The sequence below is a fragment of the Hordeum vulgare genome, chromosome 7H (genome assembly GCF_904849725.1).
Source record: "Hordeum vulgare subsp. vulgare chromosome 7H, MorexV3_pseudomolecules_assembly, whole genome shotgun sequence".
NCBI classification, from domain to species: Eukaryota; Viridiplantae; Streptophyta; class Magnoliopsida; order Poales; family Poaceae; genus Hordeum; species Hordeum vulgare.
The window spans coordinates 551,244,481-551,249,700 of record NC_058524.1 but is presented as its reverse complement, the minus strand read 5'-3'; positions in this window follow the sequence as shown (position 1 = coordinate 551,249,700).

The following is a 5,220-nucleotide window of genomic DNA, read 5'->3' as shown; positions in this document are numbered from 1 at the left end:
GCCACCTCCTCGTCGGCCCTGCGCCGCGTATCCTCCTCTCTGCATGCAGAGGACAGCTGCGAGCGCCACCTAGTAGGCGGCCTCAGCCTCTTGGTCCTCGTCGCTGACGACAGGCGGGGGTGGCGGAGGGCCTCCTGGCTGCACTTCGCGCACGCCACGACGGCGCTGCTCCTCGTGCTCCACCGCGAACCACACCTCCTAGTTAGGGGAGTCGGCCGCGTACGTAGGGTCTCCCCGCTGCTCCGTCGTGAGCACTGCACCCGTCTGCACCCGTGCCTCCTCCTCCGCATGCACCCGCGCCGACCACACCTCCTCCTCCGCATGCACTCGCGAACCACACCTCCTCCGCATGCACCCGCGTCGACCGCGGCACGACCGGCACTGGAATCCTCTCCGGATCCAGATGCCAGCCGTGCGGCAGCGTGACACTACTAGGGAAAATCTTAGTAGTAGTGCGGTTTTTAGGGCTATCAGTAGCGCGGGGTACCGCGCTACTGATACGGTGCTACAACTAATGCTTATCAGTAGCGAGTATTGACACACGCTGCTGCTATCCCTACTTAGCAGTAGCGCTTTCTGTACCCGCGCTACTTCTCAGTATATCATTAGCGTGTTTTGACATGCGCTATTGTTACTTTAGCAGCAGTGTTTTTCTGTCCAACGCTAAAGAGCGCTGCTACTATATTTTCTCATATTTTTTTCTACGTATTTGTGATTTTTCTGTATAGATTTCATACAATATTGTAATCATATCATAAACATGCAATATGCGCATCATATCATACACATAATAGTCTCATCATATCATCCAACACAAATCATGTCGTCACGTCATAATCACGATATAGCTATACAAGTTACATGACATGTCTCATCATACATAATTTAGTACTTCTTGAGGGGTCGGTTCGTATTCTCTCTCGCACTAGCGTGAACCTGAACTAACTACTGGCTGTCGCTCGGAAACCAGAAACCGGTACACCTGGGCCTGACACTCCGGCCACTCGTCGTATACTCCTGGCGTAGCACTCTTCGCCATCGATGATCTATGCACCTGCATCGTCACATGATGAGTTGATGATATGCAACATATATAGTTGAGCAACAGAAAGGATAGACTTGGCAAAAATAGAAGCAACATATCTAAGCATACAAAGTTCATCGTACCCAAAATGCCCTAACTAGAGTGATCTTCGCTAGTTGAGGAGGACAGTTTAATTACATCACAAATAAAGTTTCGTCCTGCATAACTCAAAATTTTGTCATAGAGGAAGTATGGACTAAATGGACACATTGTCATATATCGTCAATCACTCCAACATGTCGTTCCATCCATCCAAGTCAGGGAGATAGTCCCCGAGCGCAGTGAAAGGTTCAGGTCGAGACACTGAGCGGAGACACGTGTTCGGACGTCTTTCCGCGACATTTGCCCTTCTTCGTAGAACATCCCTGTTTTTTCGAGGACCTCCTTCATGATGATTTGGGCAAGTTCACGTTGGATGTGATAGAACTTAGCTTGGAGTCGATGATCCAAGATATCTCCTAGGTTATTTGCCCATTGCCGAATATGGGCATCGCCGGATCTAGGTGACATGCGAAGGTTCTGTTGATCCCTTCTGAACTCCTGCATGTGCTAGAGAACATAGAATCCATCACTGATAGTATCACTCGGTTGCTGGATGCACCAGAAGTCAGTCTTATGGGCGAAATACGGCGCGCGGTTCCTTGTCTTCATGTGCGAGATCTCTCCACCCCGTACGTCGTATGTAATGATAGCACTGTCGAGAACAGACTTGATGTGGGTATAATCCTTTTTCTTCATGTTCTTCGGCGAGTCCATGTAAAGAGCGCGGGAGACTCGGGGGTAAAGGATGATGAGGACGGCACGCCCGTCGCTGCACGAAATAAGTACACCTCAAATTAGCCTCCACGTGTGCAAATGAAATGATTAAAATCGAAGGAACGATATTCACGCGGATGACTTACATGGGATGATAAGGCACGAGAATCGTCTCCTTGTCCTTATTGACGACCATGAAATCGGCGATGTAGTTACTCACGTATTCACGGTGCTCTTTGCAGACTGCCAAGAAGCTCTCGTGCATGAAGTACGGGTCAACGACACATATATAAGGTATCTACTCAATCCTGATGAAGTAGTTCATGTGCAAGGCAAAAAGGCGGACAAACGTAAAATCCAACTTTTTCACGTGAAACATGTCGAAGATGTAATCGAATCGAAGGAAGAACTTTTCCGCGGGGAATGTGTCAACGTACAACCTTTGCTGCGGCACGTTAACCACGTAGAGCGGGTATCCTAGATTTTGCGAGGCGATCAGGCTTTTCTCTCTTCGCAGCACATCGTCATGAAGTCTCCTGAGATCGCCATATATGGCCTCTAATGCTGGCTTAGGTAGGATTGGTTCACCGGGGATATGGTATTCCACCGCACCCATGACACGTATACGGTCTTGAACCCAAGGCTGCGGAGGCAGCTGGATCATAGAAGCAGCTTTGTTGCCTTTCCTTGCCCTCTTCCTATTCGTCTTTACTACTGGAAGATCGTCTATAATACGTTCAGCCTCCGGAGGTAGCAATTCAAGCACTGACTCATGACGCTCAAACCCTGAGTACTCATACTACTGAGCCATAGGCGCCAGTATTGAGATACTGTAGAGTGTCATCGTCATCCTCATCGATGGCATTGATATCATGCATTGCTTCTTTCTTGGCGGCGATGTCATCAGCGACTAATGGAGCCTCTTCCTCACCCAGTCCGCTATCACCCGTCACGACAGACGACACTAATTGGGTAGGTGGGGTGTTGATGTTCGTAGCTTGATGAGGATGCGTGGTCGTGGGTGTGCTCCCGACCGTCTCCAAAACCATGTCCTTCATCGTTGCTAGCCATGTTTCCTACGATTAAATCTAGTCAATTAATTCTAGACCTAATAAAATGAATAATTACATAAAAAGGCCAATGTTTTGCAGGAATGTTGATTCATTCCCGTTGCGGCAAATCCCGGGCACTCGATATTTCCTAGTTTGTAGCACAAGTCATGCCGAAATTCACGGAAAATTTTGGCATGACCTTTGCTACAAACTGGACAAATAGAGCGCCTGAAATTTGCCAGAACGGAAATGAATCAACATTCCGGCAAATCGTAGTCATTCCCTGCAAACAACAAAAGGCCACTTGGTCACAATCGAACCATTTTAATGAAAAGATATAACATGACCACTTCAAAAAAAGAAAATAAGCTAACTACAAGAAATCGGAGTCTTCTTCTTCTTCTTCCTCTTCTCCTCCTCCTCCTCCTCCTCCTCCTCCTCCTCCTCCTTCTTCTTCTTCTTATTCTTCTTATTCTTCTTCTTCTTCTTCTTCTTATTCTTCTTCTTCTTCTTCTTCTTCTTCTTCTTCTTCTTCTTCTTCTTCTTCTTCTTCTTCTTCTTCCTTTTTCATCTTCTTTCTCCAACTCCTCCTCCTCCTCCTCCTTCTTCTTCTTCTTCTTCTTCTTCTTCTTCTTCTTCTTCTTCTTCTTCTTCTTCTTCTTCTTCTTCTTCTTCTTATTCTTCCTTCTTCCTTTTTCATCTTCTTTCTTCTCCTCCTCCTCTCCTCTTCTCCTCTTATGCTACTCTTCTATTTTCTTCTTCTTCTTCTTCTTCTTCTTCTTCTTCTTCTTCTTCTTCTTCTTCTTCTTCTTCTTCATCTTCTTCTTCCTCCTTCTACTTATTCTTTCTTGTGTTCTCCTCCTCCTCCTCCTCCTCCTTCTTCTTCTTCTTCCTTTTTCATCTTATTTCTCCTCCTCCTCCTCCTCCTCCTCCTCCTTCTTCTTCTTCTTCCTTTTTCATCTTCTTTCTCCTCCTCCTCCTCCTCCTTCTTCTTCTTCTTCTTCTTCTTCTTCCTTCTTCCTTTTTCATCTTCTTTCTTCTCCTCCTCCTCTCCTCTTCTCCTCTTATGCTACTCTTCTCTTTTCTTCTTCTTCTTCTTCTTCTTCTTCTTCTTCTTCTTCTTCTTCTTCTTCTTCTTCTTCTTCTTCTTCTTCTTCTTCTTCTTCCTCCTCCTCCTCCTTCTACTTATTCTTTCTTTTGTTCTTCCTCTTTTTTCCTACTTTTCTACTTCTTTTAATTATGACTAATTAACTAAACATATCACTAATCTAATCTAATCTAGCACTAAACCTAACAGCAAAAAAGAAGAAAAAACAGAAAAAAAAAACTCACCGGAGGGCGCCGGGGTGCCGGGCGGCAGGGTGCGAAGGAGGGCGCCAGGGTGCTTGGGAGGGGATCGCCGACGCTGGGCAGGGGGGCGCACGGGGAGTGGGGTCGCCGACGCAGGGGAGGTGTGACAGCCGGTGGGGCTGGGGCGGCGGTTGGGAGGGAGCAGGTGGGAGGGGGGCGGCGCCACGAGGAGGGGGTCGCCGGTGCTGGGCAGGGGGCGCACGGGGAGGGGAGTCGCTGGCAGCGAAGTGGGGCGACGACGGCGAAGAGTTGCGAGGGAATTTGGGGAAGAAGTGGTGGCCAGGGGGCGGGGAGAGAAACCACGCGGGGGTTAAGTCAAAAGTAGCAATAGCGCGGGTAAAGAGACAACGCTGTAGCTAAGTTAGCTATAGCGCTTTCTGAAAAGCACGCTACTGCTATAAACTTAGTGGTAGCGCGTTTCAGACGCACGCGCTGCTACAATAAACTTAGCGGTAGCGCGGTTCACGCGCACGCGCTACTGGTATTCGTAGCCTACCGGCTTAGTAGTGGGAATTTTAGTAGTAGCGTTTTTCCTAGGACACGCGCAGCTGCTACACACTTATCTGTAACACGGTTAACGTGCACCCGCTACTGATAATTAGCAGTAGCGCTTTATTTTAACAAGCGCTACTCGTAAGATTCTGTATATAACCTTTTCCCTAGTAGTGTGATATCGGGGTAAGGGAGCAGCACGCGGTGCTCCCAGTGCCACCACGCTTGGTGCACAGGGATGATCACGCGCTGGCGAGGCCGGTGGGAAGACGAGGCGAGGAGATGGCGCGGGGGTAGAGCGGGGCCTTGCCCTTGTTTGTGCACCGCCGGTCATGGTGTGCTAGGGTTTTGGTCGCCGAGGAGGTGGCTGGATGTGGACGGGCGGGGTTCTGGAAGCACATGACGGAACCCACGGCACGCTCGGATTAAAAAAGACCGGCCGTGGTCGCTGACGCGTGGGCCCAAGGATAGCGGCCGTCATAAATT